We start from the raw sequence: 20,899 nt of genomic DNA, 5'->3' as shown, positions 1-20,899 counted from the left end.
AGATATAATCCTCCTTCCTTTAAATTTGCTCATTTCATGTTATTTATCTTACAGACTCCAAATGTATCTGTAAATAATAAGATATTAAGTAAGCATTTTCCTATTACTCTGGATTTGAGGAAGTTGAAACAGTATCATTAACTAGGGACCAAAGCTGAAGAAAGCTGTTGTCAAGTGCTATACATCCTAAAGAGAACCACAAATTCTTGGGGCAGATATTAACCAGAGGTTTACTGAAGAATGGAAATAATTTTCCACCAAGTACTGCATCAGTACCCTTCTTCCCAAAATATATAAAGTGACCAAAGAAAAAGAAGAGAAAACTTTGAATCAGGGGGTCTTTTTTTTTTCTTTTTTTGGAGAAAACTGACGTGGTTCTTCAGACCCATAAAATAGAGGGATGTATGTTGCTTCCTTTACTTGTTCAGCCAAAGGGAAGCTAGTTCTAAGAGTGTCACATAAACATAAGCATGTTTAAGAAGATGACACTAATATCTTTTTCCTGGTTAGTCTTCTAATGAACTTGACAATCTAAGGGACTATCATTTTTGGGAGATCTTGATATGTGACCCCTGAATTTGAGAAAAGATTTTGAACAGAGACTGGTGCCTACTTCTTCCCAAGATGGGATGCTTAAAGAAATAACCCATCCCTTCCCTTCTTGAGATCTAAGATCCTTGATAAGTCAGCAGTACCTACTTTCCACATCAGGCCTCTCTCTTCAGCACAGATACCCTTACCTCGCTGGGGCTCTTACACTCAAGGCTATTACTGGAGTATCCTCTCTCTGGGCAACCAGGGCTTCTCAAATCAATTTACACCACCTTACAAGGTACAAAAAGTGCTTCTTTCTGCATATTTTGTCTATACTAGATATTGATAAAACACTTATAGTGTAGCAATATGATAAATGAATCCCGGTGTCTGTTCATGAATTAATTTACATTCTTAATAAGCAGTGTCCATATATTCATATATAGGATATTTGTATTTATTTTGTATGAAGTATCAGTTCATTGTTTGCCTTCTTTTTTGTAGAGATCTTTTCTTTTTAAAGATTTTATTTATTCATGAAAGATACAGAGCGAGAGAGAGAGAGGCAGAGACATAGGCAGAGGGAGAAGTAGGCTCCATGCAGGGAGCCCAATATGGGACTCAATCCCAGCACTCCAGGATCATGCCTGGAGCCAAAGGCAGACGCCCAACTGCTGAGCCAACCAGGAGTCCCATGTAGAGGTCTTTATTCCTTTTTACTATGTTGATTTTTTTTCTTTAAAGATTTTATTTATTTATTCATCAAAAACATATAGAGAGAAAAGGCAAAGACAAACGAAGAGGGAGAAGCAGGCATCCTGTGGGGAGCCTGATGTGGGACTCAATCCCAGGACCTGAGGATCACATCCTGAGCTGAAGGCAGATACTCAACCACTGAGCCAACCAAATGCCCCACTATGTTGATTTCTAACCATTTATATTTTTAATTTAATTAGATGTGATGTGTTATATGACATGTTTTAAAGCATGTCATTTAATGTTTACTTATTTTTTTAACCAGAGAAATATTTGATTATTATGTAGATAAATACATATTTCTATATTTTGTGGAATACTTAGAAATACCCTCTAAAACCAAATTTATAGGTATGCCCAGGTGGCTCAGTCACTTCAGAGTATGCCTTCAGCTCAGGTCATGATCCCAGGATCCTGGGGTTGAGCCCTCAGTTGCACTCCCTACTTGGTGGTGAGTCTGCTTTTCCCTCTCACTCTGCCCCACCCTCTGCTCATGCTCTCCCTCTCTCTCCCACTCTGCTCTCTCCTTCCCTTTCAAATAAATAACCTTAAAAAATAAAGTAAAACCAAATTTATAAAGATAATTATGCCTAAATTGGAGTACATATGAGCATAATCTAGAATTCTAATAAAATTGCAATAAAACATCATTATTATTATTGTTTCCAAATAACTGATAACTTTCCCAACATCATTTATTGAATAGTAAAACTTACCGCTACTAGAATCAATTTCATCTCTATCTAAAAATAATCATCCCATGTGTTTGTATTTGTTTTTGATCTTTTAATTATTTCTATTGATTCATCTATTCCTTAGTTTTTAAGGTTTGAATTACTGTAGTCTTTTATTTTGTACTAGGAGTATACCTTCTTATTAATCTTTCTCTGAAATTTCATGGTTTTTTTTTGTATTTATTAATCACTGACTTACTTTATCAGATGGACTTTAGATTTAACTTGTTAACTACTTCCTCCCTCAAAATATGACTTGCTTATTTTAAAAATGTCAATTGCTTTACATTCCAAAATAGTTTAAAGGGAATTGATAATTTTATAACACTGAATTGTCATTTCTTTTTTTTTCTTTTCTTTCTCTCTCTCTCTCTCTCTCTCTCTCTGTATATATATATACAGAGAGAGAGAGAGAGAAGGGGAGGGGCAGAGGGGGAGTAAGAGGGAGAGAGAATATTAAGTAGGCTCCACACCCAGTACAGAGACTTATGCCTGAAGACTGACACAGGACTCCCATCTCCTGACCCTGAGGTCATGACTTAAGCCAAAATTATGATTCATACCGTGAACTAGCTGAGTCACTTAGGTGCCCTGAGTTATCATTTCTAAACCTATGTAATTTCCACTCATTTATTTAGGTCACTCATATTTTCATCTCTTTTATATTTTTCCTTCATATTTGTCTGTCTTTTCTTGTTTCTTAAGATATACATGAGTATTTATAAAATATCATAGAGGAAGGCTGGCTACAGATGGTCTTATAAACTTGTATTTTTCTTCTTTTTTTCAGCTTTAATGAAATATAATTATAAACTTAAAATAGTTTATAGTTACATATAGTACTTGATGTTTTTGTATAAACATACATTGTGAAATGATCACCATAATCAAGCTAATTAACGTATCTATTACCTTACATAATTAACATTTCTTCTTCTTTCTCTTCCTTTTGTTGTGCTGAGAATGCTTAAGATCTACAGCCTCTTATAAATCTCAAGTAGAGCATACATATTGTCAATTATAATCATCATATTATATGTATATTTGATCTTCAGAATTTATTCATGCTACATAACTGAAAAAATTTTTTTCCTTGACCAACATATCCCCATTCCTCCACCCCCTTGGCCTTACAAATAAAATTCTACTCTCTTGCTTCCATGAGTTTGATTATTTTAGATTCCACACATAAAACAGGTCATGCAGTAAAATTTGTCTTTCCATATCTTACTTATTTCACTTAGCATAATGTTCTTCAGGTTTATCTGTGTTGTCACAAATAGCAGAATTTCCTTCCTTTCTTTTCTTTTTTGAAATTTATTTATTTTAGAGAGGAGGAAGGGGGAAAGGGAGAGAATCTTTAAGCAGACTCCCTACTGAGCATGTAGCCAGAAGTGGGGCTTGATCTGAAGACCCTGAGATCATGACCTGAGCCAAAGTCAACAGTCAGATGCTTAACCAATTGAGCCATCCAGGCAATTCTGAATCACCTTCCTTTTTAAAGCTAATAGTCCATTATATTCCAGTCATAGATATGTTTGTTATTTATGCATTTTTTAAGTAAATTAATTGAAACTCGTCTCTGGAAAGAAAGCACAGTCAGTGAGAGACTATGTTCTTGTACTTAAGATGGGATGGGGAACTCAGATATACAAGAAACACAGAGTCAAGCCTACACAGATAATTTTGAAAACTTGCAAATATATTCATAGAACAATAAGAACAATTAAATTTACCAGTGAAACTACATTAAGAGATTACCTCATGTGTAATTCAAGGATGCAAACTATTAAAATTATAATATATTTATCTTATTGTATTTAAAAAACATAAAGAAAATATTAATATTCTGTGATGATATAATATTCAGATTGTTTAGATCTAGGGCCAAGTTTGTAATGTGTCTGTGACTGTGTCTTTGTCAGTAAAAGGCAATCAATGGTGATACTAATCATGCACAACTATCCCATAAAGTAGCTATGAAGATTAAATATCGTAACACAAGTCATGGCTGGGGACAGTTTTTGACTCAGTCTGAACAACTAATATACAATTTCTATTGATGAAAATGATGCTACAGAAATTTCTGTATTAAAAAGAAAGTATACTGTTTAACAATTTTTAGTTCAAAATGCAGAAAACAGTTTTATAACATTTTTAAAATAAGTTTGCTTCCTCTCACACAACATGGGCCTAAACTCCCAATGCCCAGATCAGGAGTCACATGTTCCACCAACTAAGGAAGCCAGGAACCCCTTTTATAACTGTCTTCAATGTTGGAAAAACAAAAATACTACAGATGGTTATTGCTAAGATGTGGAATTATGTTCATTTTTATTATTTTCCCTTTTATAAAGTAAATGTACAGTAAGTATATAATCTAAATGAAGTTAATTATGAATATGATCCAAACAAGAAATGGAAAAATCTCCCATTTCTTAAAAAAATACAATACTAGTTAAAGTTGGTTTCATAAATGTGAGCAAATAAAGTATAAATATGAATTAAAGTTAACGGTAAGACTCATTTTAGAAATCTGGTATTACATGAGTAAAACAATCAAATCTGTAATATTTTAATTATACACTTCACAATATCAGAAGTATTTGGTATAGTTATCGATAATAAACACAATATCTTTTCTCCATCAATTTTTGCAACCTAGGCTTGGGATAAACATAAAACAAAAATTTGAAAAAGATCTGAATAAGAGAAAAAAAATAGCTTGTTAGATACTCAGAACCTAAGTCTGAGTTGCCAAGAATTGCCGAAAACACCTTTGTATGCTTCACATGTCCATTTCCTAATGCCTTTTTCTTTTCAATAAATAATGACTGGAAATTATTCACATTTTAACAGGACCAAAATGGAAATTACTACCATGCTTGACAATTCTCAGGGCCATAGAGTGAGATGAAAATGTGTGTTATCTTATGTTTGCACTATTCTCTGTAGAATAACTCAAGTTAGCTCGCACATGAAAGAAGGAGAAAAAAAATAATGCAATGAGTAACGAATTTCTTAAGGGGTGATAATCAGCACTCAGCTAAATAGAGTGGAGCTCAGTCAGGATGAAGAAAGTGAAAGACTATTCAAACACACTTCTGCCCACTTAAATGGTCAGTATAAAGAAAATATTAATAGGCATGCATGCTATGTACTATTATTGCCTTTCCAAAATTTGTTATAGCATTGATTTTCAATTATTTCTCAAGATGGCATTTAAATGTGTTCTTTATTTAAAATGCACACCTTTATAATGTTTCTTTTATTTTCTCCACTGTGGCTCCTCACTATTGACCTTTTTCATGCAAATTGCTGGCTATTTGTTTTCAGCCATTCCCATCTTCCTTGCTTCTGAATACTATTTTGTTGCATGTCTCTGGAGAAAGAAATTTTAATAACTTTTATTTTAACCATATTTTTCATTTTTATTTTTGTGCTGGGAACTCATGTGCTTTTATATATTACCATAGTTTATGCTAGAAGATTTTAATTTTTAATAAGTATTTTTCTACTGCATAATCTGTTTATCCAGAACTTTTGTTTAGAGATATTTTCCCCTGAAGTTGTCATGTTTTTAAAGATTAATTGATTGTTTTAATCTTGCCATTCTTCTGTAAAACATAGTCCAAAATCAAGGTTAGGTCAAAGTTTTATAAATAGGCATGTCATTTTTCTTTTCTTTCCTTTTATTTATTTTTTTTTTTTTTGAAAGAAGACAACAAACATTTCCAGGTGATATTTTTTTCTCTGAGGTGAAAAACAATTTAAAATTCATGAAAAGTATATATCTCTCTATATACACACATACATCCACATTACTTTCTGACAATGCCAATAAATTATTTAAAACTTTTAAAAAGATATATTCTCCACTAAAAACATAGTATTGTAGTATGAATAAATGTATATTCTAAACTCCTCTCCAAATGCTTTAAATATATTGCTAATACCTCATACAACTCTGTGACTTAAGCATTCACCATTATTTACTCTATTTTATGTAAAAGAAATCCAAAGCTAGAGAGATTGAGTAACCGATGTAAGATCACATGGATGGTAAGTAGCAGATCCCACACAATCTAGTTCCAGAGCACTTAACTTGTATTTGCTATTGTCATTGTTAAGTTCCTTAATAACTTAGCAAGGAAATAAAATTTCCAGAACTAGGTATATTTAGAATAAGCCCTCTTAAGAGGTAATAAAAATAGCTAATAAATATTAAGAATTTTCAGTGGGAGAATTGTTTTAATTATATCACATTTAATAACATTACATGAATGAAATAATTTAACTCATAACATAGGTGTTATTGTATCCTGATTTTAGAGATAAGTCTCTGGTGGGTTAAATTAAATTAACTAATCAACCTAAGGTTACACTGCTTGCAAGTGATAATGCCAGGGAGGATTCTAACTCAGGAAATCTGGTTCCAAAAGGCACAGTTGTTAACAAGAGATGCCAATTTAACCTTTCTCACTTACATCAATTGCTTGTTCACCGGTCCACATGTGAATGAGCAATATCTAGTGGTTTAAACTCAGATTTAAATTGCTGTTCTAGGCTATGGAGGATTTATCTTTGACTTTTCCATATTGAGAGGTATAATTTTACTCCTGGAATTCTTAAAGGTCCTGTGCCAAATTAGTGAACCAATCCTTAAAAGAAGACCAACAATGAATCCATTTCAAGACTAGACAAATGTTATACAGGATACTTGAAATAAAAATTCATTGTGGGGTACTACTGATGAAGTTTTGGAATAGGAGAGGTCTGGAGTGACGACCAAGAAAGAATTCTTGAGACGTCTTTGGTACAAAAATGATGGTTTTATTAAAGCACAGGGACAGAACCTGTGGGCAGGAAGAGCAGCTGCCTAGGGCCTGTGAGGGATGGCTGATTATACACCTGAAGAGTTGGGGGAGGTAAGGAAAGGGGAGATTCCAAAAAGTCTTTCATATGTTAAGGAGGACCTACTAGATAGGAGGCCTTGCCATTGTCAAGTTAAAGATTGTTTTTCCTTCTAAAAAGTCATTAACATTAAGACAACTGGAAGCCTGAGGAATGTCACACATATCCCACCCTTGGTGGGGGTTGTTCATGGGAGATCAGCTGTGCTTTGTCCTCAGCTAACCCTGCTCCCACATCCATACTAAGAAAAACACATGTATAGGGAAATGCCAGGTTTTGTAAATAAATGCAAACACATACAGCATAACATTCATTAAATAGAACTTCTATGTGTCTAGAAATTATGTACTCACATAGGAATGTCATTTTCTAACTAGGAAATCCAAAGAACATGTTTTAACTCTTGGTGTGAACGTACATTTATATGTCTTATCCCTTGTTTTGGACTATCTAAGTGATAGAAGGAACAAAAATTCCTAAACTTAAATGGAAAATATTTCTCAGCATGTGCATGAATTTTCACCCTCCACCATATTATATAGGGGTCCCTATGTATGAGTACTTTTTCCATTTAGTTTACCTAAATAAAATTAAAAAGAAATTAGTTGAGGGAAGAAAATCACACTTCATATATCCTCGAAATCCACTAAATAGAACATATGGGATTATATCTCTGTGGGTAGGAGCTACATGTGGATTCAGATAAGCACACATTGTGTTTGTCTTGCAGAATTGTATTTTATTTAATTTTAAAAGATTTCATTTATTTATTTGGAGAGAGAGAGCATACATGAGCAGGCGTGGTGGTGGTGAGGAGAGCCAGAGAGAGAGAGGGAGAAGCAGACTCTCCACTGAGCAAGGAGCCCTGGGATCTTGACCTGAGCCAAAGGCAGATGCTTAACCAACTGAGCCACCGAGGGATCCCTGTCTTCTGAATTTTAAAATAAACAAATGTCAAGAATGGTGTAGGGATGTTGGACCATTGAAGGATGGAATATAATGAACATTTTGTTTTTCCTGTTCTTCAAGTCTTCCTTCTCTTTCTCTCTCTCTTTCTCTCTCTCTTTTTCTAATAAGAGAAGCCTAAGGTTTCTATGATAACGATCTGTTAGCACAATAGATAATATCAATGAGAGTGTCATTCATTCTGCCTTACTGGCAGAAGACCCAGTTCAGACCTGATAAATGTCCTCTTGCTGTCTCTGTGGAACACAGCACAAGAGCTAAAAATGGTCAGTGTTGTCCCACTGTGGCACTGTCTTGGTAAGAAAAGATTTACTTTGGTAGTCAGATTCCCTTTCTCTGATCAATTGTTACTGAGGAGTTGAAAGTTGCCCCTGTCTCCTTCCAAATTGCTAGGTAAGATTTCTCTATTTGTGCAGCTTGGCACTGACCAAACCTAGAAGGTATATTCTTAGAATGTCCATATGTGACTACTGTCGACCAAGATGGGAATGTGTTCCTGGTACTGTACAAGGTTCAACATTTCCTTTTGGCAGCTATATGTGGTGGCCCAAATAAGAGAGATAATAAATACCTTAACTGCAAGTTATTCCTATTAGATATCATATTTTCAGCAAAAATATACTGATATAAAAAATCTGAAAAATAAATATATAGTGGCTAAATGTCTCTCTTCCAATAAACTGCTGTAAGTGAATGACATAAATTAGAATATTTAAAATATGAGTTGTCATGAACAATTTTTATCAGCTATGATTAAAGATGTAATATTAAAATACAAAGTAAGCTAGCATTATTTGCACTACAACATTACACAGTTTAATACTTATTTAGTGTCCTGATATCACCTAAGTTTATAATTATTTTAACTGAATTTTTATTATTTTATGCTGATGTTAAATAACTCATGTCATTATTCTGTATAGTAGGAAATAACTAATAACTATATATTATGAAATAACTAATTGTTGACTCAAAAAAATGTGGGAGTGTTTGTAAGAATGCTATTCTAGTTATAATCTTTATCCAAAAGAATATTAGGCTTTGTAACAAAAGAATTCAGCATACTAAATAAAAATAAAAATAAATATTCACTTAGAAATTATACATTTCTACATAATATATACTAAATGTGATAAAAAATATTGCTTTCTAGTTTAACAGAAATATACATATATAAATATATAAAAATTTTGATATAGGTATACATTTTAAAAACTATAAATTTAAATTCTATTAATATTTATATCACTTGTGTAATAAATATTATAAATAAATAAATAAAATATAAAAATTTTAAATTTATACACATGAATAATGAACATTGATATTCATATTATAAATATAAATAGATGACATATTATAAAATTTAAAGTTTAAAAATAGCTATATTTAAATTTATAAGTTTATATATGTATATGTTTTTATTATTAACTTGGGAAAATGTAATCTTTCAGGGTGTTTTAAATTGTATGCCAACATATTCCTCAATTTAATTTCATAAAGAAATTTCTATTTGGAGCATTTCTAAAAGAAGATAACCTGACAATTGGTGGAGACATAGCCTTGCCTTTAGGGCTGTTGAAATATTTTATATTAAAGTACTTAAGGACTCAAAAACACATTGATCTTAATTATCCCAGTTTTTATTAAAAATAATGTGGAGCAGAGTAGTTTAAAAATGAAAAAAAGAAAGGCCATCTTCTTAAAAAAGGAGCTTCTGCTCAGTCTGCCTTAATTAAACATGAACAAGTCTACAAGCCTCAGTAATCAAGATACACTATATTAAAGATATTTAAGGAGATGGATCATTGTTTTATTTGGATTCTACTTTCCCCCCCCCTAGAGAAATTAAATACCGACATGATTGCCTTCATTAGAACACTTTTAATTTCTCTCAAAATGTTTCTTCTATTCTAATGCTGTAATAAATAGGATGCAGTGCAAAGGTAATTAATCCATTGTGCAATGAAAGAGAAATATAATGTGCTTACTTTGACTTCTTTTATTACGAATTAATTCACAATCAAAGCTACTGGAAACCACAATTAGTTTTATACATTAATCTCAAGGAATACATGTCCCTATACTAACATTCTTGGATGCATAGTAAATGTGTATATTTAAAAATGTACAACAGATGAGAGATAGATTGCTATGGAAAGTTTGTTAGATGTGCTTATTTTGGTGACATTTGTGTTGTGACTCATGACTTCACACTGCTCACAGATATAATGTAATTATGTAGTTGATCATGAGAAGCTTATTTTATCTAGGATTAGGATGATTATAAAATGTTTGCTTATGTTAACTTCATAGAATGAAAGGAATCAGGTTTTTTTGTTTTGTTTTTTGTTTTTGTTTTTTTGAGAGACAGAGAGAATGTGCAAATAATTGGGGGGTGGGGTGAGAGGAGGGAGGCAGAGGAAAAAGGAGAGAGAATGCTTAGCAGGCTCTATGCCTATCATGGAGCAGGACTCAGAATTTGATTTCACAACCCTGAGATCATGACCTGAGCTGAAATCAAGAGTCAGATCCTGAACTGACTGAGCCCCCAGATGCTCCAGGAATCAGATATTTTTAACAATATATTTGCTAACAAATATAAGCAGGTATTCTTTATCTTAATTATTTGAATATTAGAACATTAACCTCATCTAAAATATCATCTTGTTGACATTAAATTTTTCCTGAACTTCTCCAAATGATGCAAAGAAGTAGTATCAATTCCAGTTCTCTGGTACACCTGATATTTTTCAACCTAACACTTATAAAGAAAGAGGCCATTTCTGTGGTATGGTCAAAATATATTTCATCTTTCAAGGGAGAAGATGACAGCTTCGGTGCAGGAAGATGGCGCCCTGGCCAAAAGCAAGGGTGGCGGGGCTGCGAGCACTATGACAGAGGATGTCTCCTGAAGGCACCTTGCTGTGACAAACTGTATACTTGCCGGTTGTGTCATGATAACAATGAAGATCATCAGCTAGATGGCTTTAAAGTAAAGGAAGTGCAGTGCATAAACTGTGAAAAAATTCAACATGCCCAACAGACCTGTGAAGAATGTAGCACATTGTTTGGGGAATATTATTGCAGTATATGCCATCTCTTTGACCAAGACAAGAAGCAGTATCATTGTGAAACTGTGGAATTTGTAGGATTGGTCCAAAGGAAGATTTTTTCCATTGTTTGAAATGTAATTTATGCCTAGGTATGAATCTCCAAGGAAAGCACAAGGACATTCATACATCCCATGTTGTTGCTCATGTCTTGCCATGTGGACATCTTTTACATAGAACATGTTATGAAGAAATGTTGAAAGAAGGCTACAGATGTCCCTTGTGTATGCATTCTGCTTTATATATGACTAGATACTGGAGACAGCTGGATGATGAGGTAGCACAGACTCCTATGCCATCAGAATACCAGAACATGACTGTGGATATTCTCTGCAATGATGGCAATGGGAGATCTACAGTCCAGTTCCATATATTAGGCATGCAATGTAATATTTGTGAATCCTACAATACTTCTCAAGCTAGTAGAATTTCACTAGATCAGCAATGACCAGCGTATACTGCACTGGAAAACTCAGCATTTTCTGATCTAGAAAAAGGCCATCTTTAGTATTCAAGTTGTTATAATGTGTCAGAATCTATGCAATAGAGTTGATGTGTTTTGTACTAGTGTCACAGCATAAAATCATATTACATGTACTTAAGGATTCAGGGTCTCTTTTTTTTTAATTTTTATTTATTTATGATAGTCACAGAGAGAGAGAGAGAGAGAGAGAGAGAGGCAGAGACACAGGCAGAGGGAGAAGCAGGCTCCATGCACCGGGAGCCCGACGTGGGATTCGATCCCGGGTCTCCAGGATCGCGCCCTGGGCCAAAGGCAGGCGCTAAACCGCTGCGCCACCCAGGGATCCCCTCAGGGTCTCTTTATAGAATATCATAGCTTTATATTGGATGAAAGACACTGTGCTTGTTGTTGATTGGAAATTCTCTTAGTGTCAGTTGTTTGGAAGCCAATGATGTTTGCCACTGAAATTCATATCCATAGAAGTATATTCTACTTCCATGGAACTTTGCTTTAAGTGACACTATGCATGAAGAGTTCATTTCTAGTTCTTGATAGAACTGCACTTGTTTCTCAGTATTATTCTTGACTTTTTAAGCGCTGTGCTATAATGAGAATATGTTGGGTCTTACTGTTGAAATCTTATGATATATACTTTAGAATTTTCTAAGAGAGCCCTTTGGATCCTGTAAATGTGATTTTTTTTTTTAAATTTTTTATTTATTTATGATAAGCACACAGTGAGAGAGAGAGAGGCAGAGACACAGGCAGAGGGAGAAGCAGGCTCCATGCACCGGGAGCCCGACGTGGGATTCGATCCGGGGTCTCCAGGATCGTGCCCTGGGCCAAAGGCAGGCGCTAAACCGCTGCGCCACCCAGGGATCCCTACTTGTTTTTTTGTTTTTTTTTTTTTTTTAATTTTTTTAATAAAATTATATTGAAACTGTTCAAAAAATAACTTGTCAAAAGTTTATTAAAATAGTTTGACTATTGCTTTTTTTTTTAGTTTGAATAAATATGGCTGTATTCAAAATAAAAAGTAATCTATATTAATAGATGAGAATGGAGAATACTAGAGTGTTCTATGAGGGCCAGGGAGATATGGAGAAACTTTAGTGGGAGAATCCATTAGAAATGTGAGATACTGACTCTATTTCATTATATTTATATTTTTTGCCTTAAAAGCAGAGACAGGGTCATGACAAAAATGCTAAAATTTCTGCCTTTCTTTTTTTTTCTCTTATTATGGCAAGACCTTACAGACCTATAGATTTATACTTTTCTTTTTTTTAAGTCTCTTCCCTCTTATTAAGAATTCCACAGATCTGTGGGGAACAACTAGGATCACTGTTGTAGCTAATCAATCCTAGGGGATGGACATTTACGTCTCAGGCCTTGAAATCAATTAATTTGCAACAATAGTCACTATCATTTTTTGTTTGTTTGTTAGAGAGTTGCTTTATTTACTGGTAAGAAGGGAAGACATTGAAGGACTTTGAAAACATCTAACTTAAGATCTCAAGTGATTTGTCTGATTGCTGTGTAAATAGATAATTGAATATTGAGGACAGGAGCGAATATAGTGGAGATCAGTTAGGAAACTATTGTCATATTACAAGTACAAGATGATTGAGGCTAAACCAGTGTTAAGATAATAGCCATGGGAAGAAGTGATTGAATTCTGTTGTATTTTGGAATTAGAGTAGATAGGATTTACTGAAGAATCCAGTGTAGAGTCAGAAAAAGAAAAGAATCAAGCATGAGTCCAGTAAATTTGACTTAAATAATGAAAAAACATGAAATGTTATTCATCAAGACAGGTGAGAATACAAGAGTTTCTGGGAAAAATATCAGGAGTGCAGTTTGCAATGCATTAATCTGCAAAGAACTAAGAAACACCCATGTGTCAGGTTGAATAGGCAATTGGAAAGATGGAACATTGTTCAGAGCAGAATCCATGGAGTATGATGAAATTTTAGGTGTCTTCTGCTTATCAATGTTATTTAAGGCTATGAAATTGAATAAGATCACCTGGGAAGTGGGAGACTTTGCAGGGAGAAGAGATCCAATGATTGTACCCAGAGACAATTCTTTAGATGTCTAGGAAGTGAGTGGGAATCAGATAAAGAATGTAGGGGAAGAGGGAGGGACAGAAAACAACCCCAAAATTAAGAACCACTGTGCTAGACTTCTAAGAAGGAAACAAAGTAAATGTGGCAGCCTAGAGTTGAAGTAAAAATTTGAAATTTCCATGGAATAATGAATGATCAACTACATCAATGGGGTAAAGTAAGATGGGAATTTAGGTGCCTGGGTGGCTCAGAAGGTTAAGCCTCCGACTCTTGATTTCAGCTCAGGTCATGATCTCAGGTAGTGGGATTGATCTCACTGTTGGGCTCCCTGCTCAGCAGGCAGGGAGTCTGCTTCTCTCGTTCCCATTGTCCATCTGCTCCTCCCTCTGCTCGCTCTCTTTCTCTTTCTCTCTCTCTCTCTCTTGTTCTCTGTAATCAATCAATCAATCATCAATCAATCAATCTTTAAAAAAAAGTTGAGGACTAAAAATGAGTTAGCAACATGGTATTCACTGATACACAGTATCTCCCTTCCTGGACTATTGAAATAGACTCATAGCTAGCTGGTCTGTCCTCTTCTACTCTTGTTTTCTTGTATCTCTTCTCAAAACAGCAGCCAGCATGAGCCTGTTAAACTGTTGTAAATTCTTCATTTCTTCCTATCTTAATCAGTGCTAACAAAATGACAGTGCCCTGTACTATTTGGACTCATCCTTCTTGTCTGATCTCATCTCCTACCGCTCTTCCCTTTGCTCTTCCCTTTGAAAATCTTTCTGTAATATTTGGACAACACCACACCTCAGCAAGCATTTTGTGATTTTTCTTCTTGTGCCTGAGATTCTCTTTCCAGATGAGCATGTGGCCTATTCCATAATTTTTTCTCCATCTTTGATCAAATGCCAGCTTCTCTGAAAATTTTCGTGTATAATTATTGTTTAAAATTGCAAATACTCTTCTACTTGGCTACCTGATCTATTTGCCCTACTTTATTTATCAAAATAGTACTTGGCACCTTCTGCCATATTACTTATTATTATTATTTTTAAAGATTTTATTTATTTATTCATGAAAGACACAGGGAAAGAGAGAGAGGCCAAGACACAGGCAGAGGGAGAAGTAGGCTCCATGCAGGGAGCCTGACGTGGGACTCGATCCCTCATCTCCAGGATCACTCCCTGGGCTGAAGGCAGTGCTAAACTGCTGAGCTGCCCTTATTATTTATTTTTAATGTCTGTTCATATTCATTTAAAAATTTGTTTCATATCAGCAATGTTTTTGGGTTTCTTGTTTTACTGCTTTATTTTCAGCAATGGAACATGCTGGGCAAATACTAAGCACTCAATAAATATCTGCTGAATAAATTAATGAAATAATGAGTTAGATGCTTTTTTTTCTCTACTGCAAATATGCACAATCAATACATAGAAAGTATACTTAGAAAAGAGTAGGGCAGTTGGCTTGGAAATAAGGTGAGTTACCATTAATAACTGTATACTCATTTATTTGAATCACAAGTCATTACAGCAAGATACTTAATGTTTTTCTGCAGAAAGGACATTTTTTGACATTCAAAAAGCTGTACGTATTTAATGTATGCAACCTGATTAGTTTGGAGAGAAGGATTCACACATAAAACTCACCATAATCAAAACCATAAACAGGTTCATGACCTTTAAACATTTCCTTTCACTCTCTACATTTTGTTTCTTATTTTTTCTTTTATCATAAGAACACACCATAAATTCACTGTCTTAGTAAATGTTACTTTCAGAATACAATATTGGTAACTGTAGGCATCATGTTATATAGATCTCTACAATTATTCATCTTTGCATAGCTAAAACTTTGTACCTTTTGACTAATACCTCTCTGTTTCCTCTTTTTTCCCAATCCTTAGCAACCACCTTTCTCTTCTCTCCTTGTATAACTTGACTATTTTGGAGTCTTTGTATAATCAGGATCATGTAGTTGTTCTTTTAAGCATGTGACATATTTCTCTTTGCATAATACCCCCCAGGTTCATCCATGTTCTTCCAAATGGCAGGATTTCTTTCTCTTTTTAAGGCTGAATAACATACCATTGTATATAAATACCATATTTTCTTTATTCATCCATTGATGGATATTTAGGTTGTTTCCTTGTATTGAATACTGCAGTAAATATGTTGCCCATATATCTCTTTAAGATTCTGATTTTAATTCTTTTGGATATATATCTAGAAGTAGAATTGCTGGGTTATATGGTAATTATATTTTTAATTTTTTGAGGAACTTCCATACTACTTTCCATAAGAACATGACATTCTTTTTTTTTTTTTAATTGTTTTTTTGGGGCTCCTTGGTGACTTGGTGGGTTGAACTTCAGACTCTTGGTTTCTACTCAGAACATCATCTCATGGGTCCTGGAATTCAGCCCTGCTTGAGACTCTGCATGGAATCAGCTTGAAAGATTCTCTCCCTCTGTCTCTCTCTCTCAAATAAATGAATCATTAAAAAATGATTTTCCAGGTATATATGAAGTGACATATAGAGCAAAAAAATCTAGACCTGTTACCAAATGTGAATCTCATAATATTCATGTGATCTCTTAGAGTATGTTCCATGTACACTTGAAGAGAATGTATATTCTGCTGTTTTGGATGGAAAGTTCTGAATATATATTAGACCCATTTGGTCCAACCTGTCATTCAAAGCTGAAGTTTCATTGTTGATTTTTCTGTTTGATTGATCTATCCATTGATATAATTGGGGTGTTAAAGTTTCCTATTTCTACTGTATTACTATCAATTACTTCCTTTATGTTGGTTAATAGATGCTTTACATAATTTGGGTGCTTCCAATTTGGAATGCATAAATACTTATAATTGTTGTATTCTCTTGTTGGATTCTTCCCTTTATGATTAGGTAGTGTCTTTCTTTATCTCTTGTTATGGCCTTTGTTTTAAACTCTATTTTGGGGTACCTGTGTGGCTCAGTCAGATCACTCTTGATTTCAACTCAGGTCATGATATCAGGGTCATGAAATTGGGTCCTGCATCTGGCTCTGTACTTGAGATTGAGTGCATGAGATTCTCTCTCTCCCTCTCTTTTTCCCCCCTCCTCCCACTCAAACTCTCTAAATTAATTAAAATAATAAATAATATATTTTTAAAAATTACATATATTTTGTTTGATATAGGTATTGCTATTCTAGATTTCTTTTCACTCCCAATGCATGATTATGTTCTTTCATCCCTTCACTTTTAATCTGTATGTGTCTTAGGTCTGAAATGTGTGTTTTATAAGCAGAAAATAGATGCATCTTGCTTTTTATTCATTCCATCACCTCTGTCTTTTGATCTCAAGGTCTAATCCACTTACATTCAAGTTAATTATTGATAAATATGTACTTGTTGCCATTTTGTTACTTGTTTTAGTTTTTGTAGTTCTCTCTATTATTTTCTTCCCTTGCTTTCTTCTCTCACAGTTTGCTGGCTTTCTTTAGTGACATAATTCAATACCTTTCCCTCTATTTTTTGCATATCTATTACTAGATTTTTGGTTTGTGGTTATAATGGTCTATATTAAGTTGTGGTCACTTGAGTTCAAATACATTATAAAAACACTAATTTTTTACTCCTCTCCTCCCATACCTAGGTTTCAGGTATATAATGTCATACTGTATATCCTTTCATTTTGTGAATTCCTTGAGTTTTATAGGTATGCTTAATTTTACTGCTTTTGTGCTTTCTGCCTTTGTTACTTCTGCTTATGGGCCTTCCTTTCCACTAATAGAATTCTCTTTATCATTTTTTATAAGGTTGATTTAGGGGTGATGAATTCCTTTAACTGTTGTTTGTCTGTGAAATCCTATCTCTCCTATTCTGAATGATAGCTTTGCTGCATAGAGTATTACTAGTTGCCGCTTTTTATTTCTTTCAGCACTTTGAATATATCTTAGCGCTCTCTTCTAGCCTGCAAAGTTTCTGCTGAAAAATCAGCTGTTAGCCATATGGGGTTTCCTTTGTATGTAAGTTTTCTTTTCTCTTGCTACTTTGAAAAGTCTCTCTTTATCAGTACTTTTTGCCCTTTTAAATACTGTGTTTCTTGGTGTGGACCTCCTTAGTTGATTTTTTTTTTTTTTTTTTTTTTTTTTGGCAGCTCTCTGTGCTTTTTGGGTCTGGATTTCTCTTTCCTTCACAGATGAGGAGTTTTCAGTTATTATTTCTTCAAATATGCTTTCTTCTCCTTTTTTTCTCTTTTCTCCTTCTGGGATCCCTATAATGTGAATGTTGTTACATTGATGGTGTCACTGGGTTCCCTTAAACTATTTTCATTTTGTATTTTTTTTCATTTTGTATTAATCTTTTTCCTTTCTCCTGTTCCACTCTATTGCTTCTCATTACTCTGCCCTCAAGGTCACTGATTCATTCTTCTGCTTCCTTTACCCTACTATTTACTCCTTATAGGGTATTTTTTAATTTTAGTTATTGAATTCTGCATCTTTGATTGGTTCTTTTTTATGTTTTCTATCTCAGTTGAGTGTCTCACTGAGGTTCTCCACTTTTTTTCAAGTCCAGTGGGTATCCTTATGACCATTACTTTAAATTTTCTATCAGGAATATTACCTATTCCTGTTTCATTTAGCTTTCTTGCTGTGATTTTGTCATATTCTTTCATTTGGGGCATAGTCCTCTGTCTCCCCATTTTGTCTGTGTGGTTATTTCTGTGTATTAGGAAAGTCATAGTTAGCTATGTCTCCTGATCCTGCAGGCAGTGGACTTACAAAGAGAGGTCCCATGGTACCCTGTAGGGCAATATTCTGTGTTCACCAGAACCTAGCATTTCAGGGGCATCTCTTATGTGTGTTGCATACTCCCTAAAATTGTGGCTGAGCTGCTTTTGCCTTCAGTCTAGTCATCTGTAATAGCTTTATTTGTATGTTGTGCGCAGGGTTTGGTCCTTGCATTGTTAGTGAGATATCTGGACTTGAGTCAGAGCAAGCATTTTCCAGAGCTGTGGTTGCATTGAACTGCAAGGTGCTCTCTCTGTGTTCTCACCAGGAAGGATTTAATTGATGGGCAGGGTCTTTAACCTGGGGGTTATCTCCTTCTTGCCACCTGCCTATGGCTGGTGTCTCAGTGTCTCAGTTGCATTAGTGTGTGTGATTATTTTTCCCTCTTCCTGAGGAAGGAGTCATTTGGAGTGGTGCTGGCCACTGTCAGGGCTGTTTGCTCAATGCCATGCTTGTGGTACCAATTTGGATAGACTCCTACCAAGGGTAGGTGGAGGGGAGGAGTTCCAAGAAGAGCCTGGACACAGAGCATATAGTGTTAGCAAAATTTGCCCAGATATGCTGTGGGAGACCCAGTGCCAATTTGGAGTGCTGCCAAGGGTCAGTTGGATAGGGCATGTCTGTAGAAGAGCTCAGAAATGAAGCATACTATTAACAAGTTGGGAACTTTTCCTGATGCACTGGGTCCCACATGTCCCTCTATATAGATTGGGAAGTGAGGGAGGGAAATGATGCTTGCCAGCTCTTTTGTTCTTAAGAAAGTGTCCCAAAGATCCTTACCTCTCCAGCACATGTTCTGATATTAAAAAACAAATCTCCCTCCCATATACCCCAGGTGTTTTTTAAACTGTTGCTTCTCTAGTGTATCTTTGTGGGCTGTGTGTTGTATTGTCTCTTTAAGGATGGGGACTCAGTTTCCTCTAGTCCTCTAGAGCCAAGGTCAATCATTCTTAAAGTTCCAAGTATTACATCCTACTGATAGTAACAATTCTAGAGGTTAACCCCCCTGGTTTTCAAAGCCAAACATTAGGGGATTTGTCTTCCCAGTGAGGGTTCCTCTTGCGTGGAGTACCGGAAGTAGGGTCTACTTCTGTCCCTTCTCTGTGCTTGTGATGGTATTCCCTCAATTGGACAGTCTTGTGGATCAGCTTGTTCCATCCATGTATCTGTCCTTCCTACCATTTTTGATGTGGCCTTTCTCTATGTTTAGCTCTAGATAATCTGTTCTGCCAGTCTGAGTCATTTCCTTTATTATTTCCCTTGATATAAGTCTTATCTAGGTGTATCCACAGGATAAAGTGAATTTAGGATTCCCCTACTCCAACATCTTCTCCAGAGGTCACTTTAAAAACCTTTTAAAATAACATTTAAGTTATTAACTATGTATTATATAATATTCTGAATACTTCCATTGAGTGTCTTATTTAATTCTTATGACAGCCTTATAAAATAAGGGAATTTTCCGGAGTTCACATAACTATTGAATACCCTGAACTGCTTTAAACCTATGGCTTTTCCAAGGTTCCTAACTTGACTTACACTTTATGTTACATCACCCTCTTTAAAGTTTTTTAAAGAAAAAAAAAGTTTTTCCAAGAAACACAGATTCACTATTAATATTACTATTAATATTACTATTAAAATTACCCAATTTAATTCATACTGGTACACAGTTTTGCACATTTTAACATTGCTGAAATAGGAAGGACTTTCAGTATTACAATAGATGGTGCCTATAATTTCTGTCAGCCAGATGACAATCACTACTCAATAATGTTAAGTACTTCTCTTTACACTTACAGGTAAGGAAAAAATCATTAGCTTAGCATAAATGGAATAGACAGAAGCAATGTTAGTATTATAACAACATTATTATAATTCTTTCTGCCAAGCATTTTTCTAGTTTATTTATATGCTTTAACACTTAAAACACATTTCAAGTCACAACTTTCCATCCATGTTTTATATATGTGTATTACTTTTCTTTTTAATTTTTTTTAATTTTTTTTTATTTATTTATGATAGTCACAGAGAGAGAAAGAGAGAGGCAGAGACATAGGCAGAGGGAGAAGCAGGCTCCATGCACCGGAAGCCCGATGTGGGATTCGATCCCAGGTCTCCAGGATCGCGCCCTGGGCCAAAGGCAGGCGCCAAACCGCTGCGCCACCCAGGGATCCCTATATGTGTATTACTTGATGTAAGTTCTCACTTCACAGTGATGGAAATAGGATTCGAACTCAGATATCTGAGATCTCATAGACAGAAGAGCTGAAATTTTAACAAATCTGTGTTACTGATATATCACTATTATGGACTGAATGCATGTGTCCTTCCCAGATTCACATGTTGAATTCTCCTAACCTCCAATGTTATAACATTGAGAAGTAGGGTTTCTGAGGTAATTAAGTCATGAGGGTGGAAGACTGTAATGTATGAACCAGAAAAAAGGCTCTAACCAGGCACTAGATCTGATGGTATCTCGTTCTAGGACATCCAAGCTTCTAAACTGTGAGAAACAAATGTCTGTTGTTTAAGCCACCCAATTTATGGTATTTTGTTACAACAGCCTTTTGCAC

The 20,899-nt window shown here is 34.8% G+C and overlaps 1 pseudogene; it reads left to right on the top strand.

The window, feature by feature from the left end:
- Nucleotides 1-10,732: 10,732 nt before the first annotated feature.
- Nucleotides 10,733-11,465, top strand: LOC100683211 (annotated as a pseudogene).
- The last annotated feature ends 9,434 nt before the right edge of the window (nucleotides 11,466-20,899 follow it).

This window comes from Canis lupus, chromosome 31 (genome assembly GCF_011100685.1).
Source record: "Canis lupus familiaris isolate Mischka breed German Shepherd chromosome 31, alternate assembly UU_Cfam_GSD_1.0, whole genome shotgun sequence".
In the NCBI taxonomy this organism is placed as follows: domain Eukaryota; kingdom Metazoa; phylum Chordata; class Mammalia; order Carnivora; family Canidae; genus Canis; species Canis lupus.
Note: the sequence above shows the minus strand (reverse complement) of the source record. Positions and strands in the feature narration are given on the sequence as shown.